This window comes from Leptinotarsa decemlineata, unplaced genomic scaffold (assembly GCF_025532065.1).
Source record: "Leptinotarsa decemlineata unplaced genomic scaffold, Ldec_3_MD MMD2_P_RNA_scaffold_14, whole genome shotgun sequence".
In the NCBI taxonomy this organism is placed as follows: domain Eukaryota; kingdom Metazoa; phylum Arthropoda; class Insecta; order Coleoptera; family Chrysomelidae; genus Leptinotarsa; species Leptinotarsa decemlineata.
In genome coordinates this window covers 7780464-7793014 of record NW_027412528.1, presented here as the reverse complement: position 1 = coordinate 7793014, position 12551 = coordinate 7780464, and the positions used below count along the sequence as shown (strand labels likewise).

Here is a 12551-nt window from a genome sequence, read left to right as displayed (position 1 = left end):
TAATGTTATAAATAGTCAATATAATGTTGATGGAATAGTTAATGGAATAGTTAATTGGTAGAACGGAAGAGCTGTATGGAATGAATGAAAAGTCAGTCTAGATATATTATGTTTTTATTTTTAGGTTTCGAGAAGACTGGCTGTATAGTGTTGAGATGAGGGAATTGATAAGTTTAGTTAGGTCTCAGTTCAGCAGACCTCAAAAATCAGTTTAGTGAAGAAATGGAGTTTGAAGTTCAACAGATGATTTTTTTATCTACCTAATGGAAGTAATTATTGAAACTACTGGATAGGAGCCTGAAGAGGATAATCAAACAACGACAATTCAATATTGGAAAAAGACGTATTCTTACTTTAAAGAGCTGCACTAGACTATACCACTAGATATAGTCCCTATGAGAGATACGCCGTTTCGGGACACTTCCGTGGCTATTGCGAGTTATAACGTATCGCTACTGCATGTTGTCTTCAACAGGACTTTTATTTTTCCAATATTGAAAAGACCCTTAAAAAGACAGCGTTTTGCGACATTGAGAAGATAAAAATCGAATCGCTGAGAAAGCTGAAGGACATCTCAGAAAGCGCATATCAGATCTGCTTCGAAGATTGAAAAAAGGCCAGTACAAGTGTATTATAACTGAGGTAACCAACTTTGAATGGTAACATAGAAATTGATGAATGAATAAATATTTTTTAAGATAAATGAAAATTCACCTTATTTTTTGAACAGACAGCGTTCAATACCGTTTTAATTCAAATACTATTAAAATTTTGATCGACTCTAGCTCCACAAAGTCATTCATCTATCCCGAAATTGCATTCGAATTTTTTCCAAACTAGAAAAGAAATTATTCAATTTGCCAAGACCCATGAAGTTACTCTTTTTTCTTTTCACAATATTTTTGATGGACTCATTGGATAACTCAAAAATCTCACAAGCTAGCATTACTTTCGATAAGGGATATTTATTGAACTCATTCTCGAAAATCAAACTCCTGTTTCACAAGACAAGCAACGAATCAAATCTGATTACGATAATACGTAGGTTAAAGCAAATAATTGTAATAATTTAGCATTTCAATGCGTTGCAAGTAAAAAAACATTCAAAAAAATAAACCGGGAGGCTCCATCCAAATGATGAAACTCCACGATATCACAGTTACAAACTTCAATACAATTATTAAAGCAAATGAGTTACCTAGCGGCTCAACATGAAAATGAGAAACTAATGTAGGACATTTCAAAAACTTTAAAAAATATATTTCAAATTTCATGAAACATGGGTTGGGTTCAATTCACGGAGAAGAGTCAAATGGAAAAATGTTACGTCAGTTTTTGGGATTCGGATTAGGAGAGAAATGATGATAAATTCATATCATAAGCATTCAGAACCATTTTTAGATGACGCTTCTGAAGTTTTTGAACAAAAAATTAAAATTATTCTGAGAACTTTCAGATTGATTGAAGTCAATACTACAATTTGTAGAGAGTTTGTTGAAAAAACGACTTTAGAAAATGGGTGTTGTTGAAAGGCAAATATTACTACTGGTGAATAAAGCCCTTTCAGAGTTTTTCATCAAAAGTAGTAATGTTTTAAAAACTTCTTTGAAGAGGTTCACTTCAAAGAAGTGAAATAAGTCCTAGTACTTCCCATACAATTGTCTCTGACATCAATCATGCAAAACCCAGTACTTTCCATATTGATGATCATCAAGCTGAGCACTGCCCTTCTATGTTGGAGATAAATTACAGAGGGACAAAGTCTCAGCAAAAAAGTGAAAACCATACTCTGTGAATCTCTTGTATTATCCAGATTAAATTTAGGAAGCGCAATCTATGGGCCATGCATTGATTATGAAGATGAACGAAGAATTCAGGTTGTTCAAAACAATTGTTCACGTCTAATACACGGCATCAAACGTAGCCAACATATATCACATAAACTCAAAGTTACCAACTGGCTCATAATATGGCAATAAATATGGACACATCGCAAGAGTGAGTTTGCTTCACAGTTATAATAATAATAAGGTTTATTTGGATAAAATTCAACATTATATCTTATAAACTATGTAAAGCAAATAAACAAGGAGAGAAACCGCAAAGCCATTGGCTGTCCGCGGTGAGGGTGGTTTATTAATAGTTATTTCTTCCTTAAGTATTTTAAATTTAAATTATGTAATACAATGTAGGTTGCAAATATTTAACATAGATAAAATTGATGCAGTAAAATTTGTAAAACAAGATAAAAATATAACAATAGTAAATATAAACCATTACAATACTAAAAGCATATTATAGATCATTGAAAAGAAAGAGTACGATATAATTAGTAATAATAATGTTTAGTTACCAAGTGCATGAATATGGTGAAGTTTATAGAATAAACCTACAGTAAACAAACATGAATCCCACAGAAACTCGAGGTTGTACATGGGAATCCGATAAGTACACATGTATCATAGCCATAAAATGCTATTTCCATGTCAGTTGGCAAGTAAATGATTATTCCTTGTGCATATGTATACCTTAATTGATTAATTTATTTGCTAACACGAATTCAAATATAATGCCTATTTCTCATTTACAATTCAGGAAGTCATGTATATTATTTCTCTGCAAACTCAATATATATTGTTTTATCTTTTTTTTGATGACACTGGTAGAATTCGTCATGATTATTTATTTTTTCAAGTTTTCAGGTACATGGTTGAATACTCTTTATCATAAGTAATAGTGATTTCTCTGGCCCAGATTTTCGTATACGAATTTGTTTTTAGTCTAGTTTGGTAAGTGTGGTCTAATTTTTGTAGCATGTTATTTTTGTTTTTGTAGGTATGTATCATAATGTTGAAAAAGTGGAGTTGCCTCAAGTCAAAAATCTTTGTTTCAGTGAATAGTCTTTCAGATGGGTAATTCCTCACTTTTTTATGAATAATTTTTAGGAAGTATTTTTGCAATATTATCAACTGTTTCAGGTGTACTTCTAAGGCACTTCCCCAAACCAGGATTCCATAGTGCAGTCTCGACTCGATAAGGGCATAGTACAATATTCTCATATGGTTAGTATCTAATATATTTGAAAAATATTTGAATCTGTAGAGCATGCTCCTGATAGTGTTCACAACATTCCGTACGTGCCTATCCCATCTAAGGTGTTGATCAATCGTTATACCCAGGTATTTAATGTCATAATTTGCATGTATATTTATGGACTCGTTTTTATGTTTGATGGATAAGCAATTAAATTCTGGGTGTCGATTTTTATAGCAGGTGTAAGAGATGTATTTCGTTTTTTCGTACTGAACCAGTTCAGGATTTTTTCCATAATACCCTCAGATTTGGATTTGAGGTTCATCCAACTCATGTCTGTGTAAAATAGTATCAGCAGCAGAACTGATTAATTCACCAGTTGTATTCAGCGCCAATAACTCGTTGAGGTATATTATTAATAGAACTGGTCCAAGTACTGTGCCTTGGGGTACTCCACAAAGAATCTTTCTCTCATTGCTATAGGTTTCATTTATCCTTACTATTTGTTTTCTCCCTGATAGATAGCTTGAGAAGAGCCTGTGGGGGGTTCCCCGTATACCTATTATCTCCAATGCTTCTAGTAGTAAGGTATGATCCACTGTGTCGAAGACTTTGAAGAGATCTAGGAAGATGCACAGGGCTGGGTACCCATCATCGACAGCTTCATAAACTCTCTTTAGAAGATTTCTGATGGCGTCATTTGTTGATTTTCCTTCCCCGAACCCAAATTGCTCTTCAGATAATAGTTTAAATTCATTTAAATATATTTCTAGTTTCAGTTTTATAACTTTTTCGAAAATTTTTGTTAGGGTAGTAATCAGCAAGTTAGGCCTGTATTTGATCGATAGGGTTTTGTCTCCTTTTTTATACAGGTTTGACTATCGCCAGTTTGAATTCATTTGGGACATAGCCCTCTTGTATTATAAAGTTAAATAGATGTGCTTACTGATGAGATATTTTTCCAGAAATAAGCTTTAAGCGGGATTTATAAACTTGCCGTTCGCCGTTTGCGTTGGCGTTCGCGCTGGCGTCCAAGATAAAACTACAGAAACCGTATAGACCATTTACATTCACCGTCGGCTACCCACCCTTTGGTTCAGTCAGGTTAGTAGTTGTCTCAGTATTTTCCTAGGTATTGTCTAATTTATTTATTATATGTTTATATATTACAGAAATAACTGATCAAGAACATGAAGGTACTACATTAGACCCAGGCCTTCTGATAGAAGCAATCCAACAGTTTGAGTTCTTGTATGATTTGTCCAACAAATCATACAAGGACACAAAGAAAAAACATCAGGCTTGGCAGCATATTAGTACAATGCTAAACAGTAGTGGTAAGAAAAATATATTAGTACCTAAATTGTTTATTTTAATGCTTTATATGATAATAATTTAAATATTGTCTGTTTCCCTCAGGTGCTGGTGCACCTATTAGCAATTGGCCTCATTTCGAAGCAATGCTGTTTTATAATAAATTCACAAAGAAAAGAAACTTAGTATTGACTGTTTAATTGACCTTTCTATATTATCACTAATTTTGGTTTTATGCTTTATAGAACATATACTGCCACAAAAAAAAATTCAAGTAAACCTCCTAGTAGACCTTCATCGTCAGCCTCTGTCTGGAGTACAATGACGATGGAGAGTCTAACATCTCCAGAGGTTTCGGAGGCTAACCAGGAGGAAGAACCACCAATGGCCGGTCCTAGTTGCTCAAAAAGAACTCTGGATAGTGACAGGACGTCCACTACACCCATTGGTAATATAAATAAGTAACTATATATCTCTTATTGAAATATTTTCTAGCACAAGGACGAAAGAAAAAATTAAAAAAAGATGATAATCTGGATGAAATTCTGGGAATGGCTCAGACAATTACTAATGCTTTTGGAAACAGAAAGGCCATTCCCAGAAACGTTAACTGCACCTTTGCTGAATATTTGTATCAGGAGTTGGAAATGATGCCAGCTGACAAAGCAGAAGAAAAAAGGAGAAATATATTATCTTTATTATTTACGAAATAATATAAAATCAAACCTTTTTCAAGATTTTATTTACACAACCTTATTTAAATAAAATAAAGTTTTGTACGTGTATCTAAAATACAAAACAAATAATTATCCTAAAATATATAGCTATTGAGACAACTAGTATTTTAAAACGTCTGTAAAATACTTGTCTTCAAGATTTTTTTTAACAATAACTTTTACAAAAAGTTATTACATTTCAAATTAGTTATTTTATTGCCAAATCAATTAATATCATAAAACATTTTATACTTATCTAGAATACAGAACAAAAAATATTCTAATACATGATTTATTAAATATTTGAATTAAGCTTATTTCTAACCATGGACCCTCTACAATTAGGTAAATCCCTATCAGTTAGTTTGATTAGAAAAATATATTAAATTTAAAGGAGTAACAACTTTAACTTAACCAGCAATAGATATAGCTTTTGTAACTAAAATTGTGTAAATATTCAGTTTACTTTTAAGAAAATATGTTTTTAGTCTCATCTATCCATGCCACTCTACCTTCATTTGACATAAAATATTCTGCAAATGTGTCCCTGATTGCATAGATGAAACGTTTGGAAACATTTGAATCTAATCGACCAACAGATGTTAAAGGTTCTTGTTCTACCCTCCATCCCCCATTTTTCTCACCATCTGTATCAACATAACTTGGTGGGCAATATATATTAGTGTCTTCAGATTTTGACAGTTCTGTTTGGCAGTAGTTATGCAGAACAACAACTGCCTTAACAATATTGTCAATATTTTCCACTTTGGCATTGATTGTTGTTTTTAAAACCCTCCATCGAGCCACTAATATGCCAAAAGTATTTTCAATGACTTGCCTGGCCCTGGAAAGTCTATAATTGAAAATTCTTTGACTATTTGTTAAATTTTTTCCAGGATAAGGTCTCATTATATATTTTTATAATGGGAATGCTTCATCTGCAACAAAACAGAACGGTACGACAGCATTTGTTCCTGGTAACTGTTTTTCTGCAGGTATGTTTGAATTTGAACATTCCATTCTCTGCCCAAACACGCTATTTTTAAAAACTCCACCATCACTCTGCGAACCATAAGCACCAATGTCAACAAAGGTAAATTTATACTCGTAATCACATCAGGCTAATAAAACAATACTAATTTTTTTTTTATAATTGAAAAACAAAGAGCCACTTTTAGCTGGAGCTTGAATATTTATGTGTTTTCCATCAATACTTCCTAAGCAATGAGGAAAATTCCATTTTTCATGAAACCCTTTGGAAATGTCCAACCAATCTTTTTCAGACTCTGGAGTTTTCAAATATTCTGGACTAAGAATATCCCACAGACACTGGCAAGTCTCGTGTAGTGAGTCCTATGTGATAATTCCAAGCGAGGATTTGCATACTAGCACCTTGTGACAAATATCTGGAATAAAATAATGGCTAATTCTAAAATTTTTTCAATAATTAAAAATGTAACCTACTGTAAAGTAACAACAAGTCTTTGTTCAGGTGAAATACCATCGGATCTAAACTGTTTACCGATTTTGCCCTCACTTTAGTCAACAGTTTTTCGAAGACTGGAACCGTCGTTCTGGTATACTTAAAAAATTGTTCTGGGTCCCAAGATTTCATTTTTTTATAATAGTTAAAATTTCCTGAAGTCCTTCTTGCCCTATTGATGGGTCTCACTTTAAATCGTCTTTGCCTCCGACGATTTGTTACTAGATATGCTGCATATGAGCACAAAATAAGTCCACACAAAGCAAGTGAATACTCGGCTTCAAAATCCAAATCCATCTTTATTAAAGAATATAATTTTAAGATGCTGCTCCTCCTTTCGGGATTACAGAACACCCTAGATATCATAAAATAAAAACACGCACTGATAACAAAGAACCTCTAATCTTTGCTGATAACTTCTCACTGTCATATGACACATTACGTTGAGGTTATGATAGTTTCAATAACTGCCAACGGCAAGTTTATAAATGGTCAATTCCGTTGCTACGAACTGCCCACGCCAACGTCAGCGCGAACGCCAACGCAAACGGCGAACGGCAAGTTTATAAATCCCGCTTTAGTGTTTCGGTTTTGATGAGGTCGCAGCCAGGGGCCTTGTTAATTTTCAGATTTGATATTATTGTTCCAATTTCTGTATGATTTGTTGGTTCTAGAAAAAAGGATTGGAGCGCGGGGTCAGGTCTGTGTATTATTTCTTCTTGAGAAGTTATGTTATTGGCCATCTCTATACCTACATTGACGTAATTATTATTTAGCGAGTTTGCGATATCTAAATCTTTGTCTACATATCTTCCATCGGTTAGCCGTATTTGTTTAATCTCATGTTCATTCTTTGATGGAACAATTTCATCAATGGTTTTCCAAATATTCTTGGTATTGTATTTATTTTCATTGATTTCATCTATTAAACCAGGACATTTAATTGCATGCAATATGAGAATATGCATGGTTCTTTTTTGCAAGAGTCGAGACACCATGGAGGGTGTATCCTTTTTCTAGTAAGTATTCAATATATATATTCGGTATGAGAATGATTCAGCTGTAAGAATTTGAGACCAGAGAATAATAGATATATATTTTCATTTTGTAGTTTATCGAAGAAAGGGTATACTACTTGGATGATAGCCTTTGGAAGAGATGTAAACATCAAAAAATTGAGTGGCAGAAACGTTGTTTGCAGCAAACACTTCACTGATGATGATTTTCTTCACGTAAAAGGGAAAAAACGGCTCAAGCCCAATGCTGTTCCATCTCTCAATGTAGGACCTCGAAAACCTTCGTCTCAATCTCAATATGCCTAACATATCATCAGGTTATGATCAAATTCCATCAGTCGAATATAAGGAGAATATTTCTGAAGATATGCCTGTGAATTCCACTCAACATATAAAAGGTTGGCTTCGCGGCATGATATAAAAGCTGTAAATGAAATTGTATTTCGGATGAAACATCTATTTTGACAACAACATCTGGTAACATGTAGAAACTCGAAGCAGAAATAACAACAGACGAAATTTCTCTAATCAAAAAATATAACTTAGATGTTTCCGATATGACTGTAATAATTGACAACAGCATTGAATATGTCTTTGAAAATTTGTCTACTCTTACTATGTTAAGTGAAAATGTTGTGACATATATATCTGGTTTTGTAGCGAAAAAAATAAAGGTTGTTATCAAATGTCCTGAATGTATAACAGAGGTAGAGCATTTGCAAAACTCAAGTTTAGACGGTGAGCACTTCATGCTGCTAAATCGCAAAAATCGAGGGGGTCTCATTAAACCATCTCCAGATCTAGTGAAAATTTGTCTATTTTCCGAAAAAACACTGCGATTTTTTTTGATAATTTCTTTGATATTTTCATAAATCAAATCTGCTCCGAATTATATGAACATATATTATTTATAAATCTGGACAATCATACTTTTGACGATCCTATATTGAATAGCCATAAGTTGAGATTGATAAAAACAGCTGTCCAAATTTATGTTGAAATCAGGTTTCATGTTATTGGTAAAAAGCAAAATGAAAAGTTGAAAGGTACAATTCTTAGAAAAAAATTGAGTGGGATGGTAATATTCTCTCACCAATAAGCGACAGTAATGTGTATTTCACATTAAAAATTAACTAGTATTATTTTACCCTCATTTAGATTTTCATAAATTGTATATTATTTCTTCATTACATTGATTTCTGTAATTTGAGAGAAAAGGAGTGATTAATGTATCCTGCTTGAGAAAGCTATTTTATAGAGAAACAAGTGTCGCGGTGTTGTAAACCTATTTGTAGTGAGTATTGTACAATAAACTAGAATTTTGTATTGAATATGAATTTTCATTAGGGAGAATCATTTAAATTGTCATACTTTGTCACATTTATCTGGTAGAATTTTGTAAAATTTTTGTATACTGTCTTTCATTTATTTTTTTGGACTTGATGTCCTGATAAAGTGCATGCATATAAATGCTGTTGTTAAGTTGTCTGACATTTTAAAATATTCCATATTTCCTGTTTTATGAAATAAAAACATGTTTTTTCTCCAATCGTATTTCTGGTATATTTTTCTGTTAATGACCTAAAAGTATAGTGTATTCAAGACACAAATTTCCTTACACTCCTTAATATAATTCAAACATTTTCCAAAGTTTCCTAAAATCAGAAGAGGTGTGCATCATCATTCGTCCAAGTTTTGTTTTCACGAATTTATTCGTAGTTTTGATGGTTACTAAATCTTTTTCTCATTGTTAGATGCGATAAGGCTGAAATTCCCTTAAGGTATGTCCACCATCTAAGTAACCAGCTTTTATGGAAATCGCAGTTTGTGGAAACCTCCTTTCGGCCTTTACTACATGAAAAACTATGATTATTATTATTAATAAATTGGTTTAGAACTACAGTTTGTTGTTTCAATCAGAGTTGGTAAATTGGAAGATTGAGTGCGAAATCGGGTATTTGTAAATTTAATTTACCTGGCGCCCATAAATAACTTCAAATTTAGTGACATCTTATCGAACCACCCCTTCATCATTGAAGCTAAATGCAAATGCCCACTTGTCATCCGACACCTGTGGTCGAGAAATCTACACACTAATACGGCTCAGTGTTGAGGTTTCAAATTATTTAAAAAATCTTTTTCATACCAGATCACACGAGTGTACAACTCAATCTCTGATGAATTTAAACTGATATCTTTGAAAAAATTCAAAAGAGCATTGAAACGGAAATATTTGAACGAAATCTCATTCACACCCATTGTCAATAAGAAGGGTGGTTCGTAACACTATTTTTTTTTCTGACCATTTATATTTATGTCTAATATACTATTGTGGTAATCATATATTTAGTACTTTCATTCACCAATTTGTTATTGGTTTTGAATATTTTTATCTTTTTCTTCTGAAGATCAGTTGGTTGCATCTTTTGATGCGACCAACTGATTTTCAGCCTTTTTCGTTTCAGTAAATGTTCACACTTATTTATTGTATCATTCTAGGAATAAAGACCTATTATTATTATTATTATTATTAGTACTACAAAGCTATGCAAGTCAACATTAAACCGAATTACAGAAGTAAAGGTATCAATGTAAATATACCGACTGAAAAGAGAAATGAAGAACTGTCAACGTTTTCTCTTTCATCACACAATATCGGAACTTCACCAATAAAACGAACTGCTTTGAAAGAAAAGTTGGTCACAGATAACCCCGCAGATAGTACTCCTATATCATCTGATTATTCTGTAAGATCCGTTGATTATGAACCAAAATTTCCATCTGAGTTAAGGTCTCGTCACGTCATAGTTCCGGCGCCGAACGGAACAATCCGTCATAAAAAATATTCTTTAATAGAAATATGCCACCGGCGTTCACATTTATCTGTTGCCGAACAGTTTCCAAGCAGACAGGTTTCGACCCGTCTACCGTCCGACCGATTTTATAATCTCCGCGACGATATTTTTTGGTTTTGCCGGAAACATTTCGTCTGGTACAAGTGAACAAAATAGGTTTGTTCCAACAACACATCTGATCGGTCATAAACTGTCAGAAGCATGCGCACAACAAATATTCCGTTCCAACAAGAGTCGATTCCGAAATTCTGACTAGGAATGTCATGTTCCAACTAAAACTCTGATCGATTTGCAACTGATTTCCAACCGCTTGATCAGTCCGAAGATTTTTCTCGGATTGCTGCTGACGGACTTGCGCAGTTGCTTTGTTACGGCAAAGCTGAGCTAAATTCAAAATGTGATGGTATGAAAACAGCGGGTTTTGTTTGGGTTAGGTTTAGGTTAGGTGTTTCTAAAGTTTCTATACACAGTGGTCAGTGGTTAGAAGTGTATCTGTCAGAATGGTAGATATATCATCAAGCTCTGGTTCCAGTGAAGATCTCAATGAATGGACGGATTCATCCGACGATGAAATTATGTTGGTGGAAAATAGGGCAAGGCCCAAAAACCAGGACTTTTTGGAACAAACAGTTCCACAATATAATAATCAAGAATTCATGGAACATTTCAGAATTAGTAGAAGGCTGATGGCTCAAATTGTGGAGCAGTACCAAAATGCAGATTCATATAAACATCACTCTGGAATTTATGGTAAAATCAGTGCATCAAGCCAAATTTTAATTTTCTTATGGTTCTCTGGTCATGCCACAGCTTCTTTTTGAGACGTTGCAGATCGGTTAAACATTTCTATAAGCAGCTTATTCCGTATCATAAAAAGAGTTATCCATGTTTTAAGTAATCTATCTCCCCAAATTATAACATGACCATCTCATGAAGAGAAACGAGAAATTGAGATGTTTTTTCATGAAAAACACTTCCCAGGTGTTATTGGGGCTATTGATGGAACACATATTCGGATTGATAAACCCGAAATCGATCCTGATTCTTATTCAAATAGAAAAAAATATTATTCGTTACACGTAAGTTCAGTATTCAATTATATGAATATTTCATCGTTCTGAAGACATTATTTGAGTTTTTCCTTTTCGAAAATAATATTAAACAAACTTCTGTAGTGACTTTTCCATTATTCAACGCCAGACATGCAATAAATATACTTGTCCCATTTGGGTATGAATGAACTGTCTGTGATTGATATAAAAATCCCCCTGAGAGTGTTATTAATATTAATAGTTCTATTTTTTTAAGAAGCAATTTTTTTTATACTGGTTTATTGGGGAAGAAAAAAACAAAAGTTCTTCAGAACTTTCAACAGAAATATATTTTTTCACTTCTGATTGTATTTTCTTTTCAGATGCAAGCTGTTTGTGACAATAAAATGAAAATTAGAGATATATTTATAGGATACCTAGGATCTGTTCACGATAGCAGAGTTTTCCGAACATCAACACTTGCCGACTCCTTGCCTCAAAAATGTGGTAACAATTATTTCATATTGGGAGACAGTGGATACCCATGTCAACGGCATCTGATAACTCCATTCAAAGATAGAGGCCACCTAACTAGAGCACAGAAGGCCTTCAATAGTAGAATTTCAACAAACAGATATGTGATAGAGCATTGTTTTGGCATACTCAAACAAAAATTCAGACAATTATACCATATTAAGCTGAGAAAAATAGATAACATTGTTCATTTCATTCGAGCATGTTGCGTGCTGCATAACCTTGCACTGGATGATGGTTTTGAAGATGCCGGGGAACCTCTAGGTGCAGCCGATATTCCAATATTGGAAGAAAACGTAAATATACCAGATATTGAAGAAGAGGAAGTGATTAGAGACGATATCAATGGAGTTTTATTTCGAAATCAATTGATGTATGATATACTTTGAAATAAAGACAACACAATGGTATACCATAGCCATACAGTAGAAACACGGTAGTGTATGGCTATGGTATACTGGGGTAACACCAAAGACAAAATTCTCTATGGGTAACACTAAGAAAAGGATTGTTTTATTTGAAGAAACATCTATTGAATAAATATCGTATTTGGCACAAGTTACTAATGA

General features: G+C 33.4%; 3 long non-coding RNA genes across 4 annotated transcripts; 2 read left to right on the top strand and 1 right to left on the bottom strand.

Annotated features, from left to right (window-relative positions):
- Positions 1 to 4111: 4111 nt before the first annotated feature.
- Positions 4112 to 5076, top strand: LOC141483350 (uncharacterized). 2 transcript variants are annotated; one of them, XR_012466034.1, is made up of 3 exons: positions 4112 to 4137; positions 4206 to 4795; positions 4843 to 5076. It is a non-coding gene; the product is annotated as an uncharacterized lncRNA (long non-coding RNA). The 2 variants fall into 2 exon arrangements; XR_012466032.1 differs by having other exon boundaries at positions 4206 to 5076.
- Positions 5077 to 5260: 184 nt separating this feature from the next.
- LOC111514409 (uncharacterized) lies at positions 5261 to 7120 on the bottom strand. Its single transcript, XR_012466035.1, has 2 exons — positions 6528 to 7120; positions 5261 to 6469 (listed from the first exon to the last, which is right to left on the bottom strand). It is a non-coding gene; the product is annotated as an uncharacterized lncRNA (long non-coding RNA).
- Positions 7121 to 10776: 3656 nt separating this feature from the next.
- On the top strand, positions 10777 to 12122 carry LOC141483347 (uncharacterized). Its single transcript, XR_012466026.1, has 2 exons — positions 10777 to 11496; positions 11832 to 12122. It is a non-coding gene; the product is annotated as an uncharacterized lncRNA (long non-coding RNA).
- Positions 12123 to 12551: the final 429 nt, after the last annotated feature.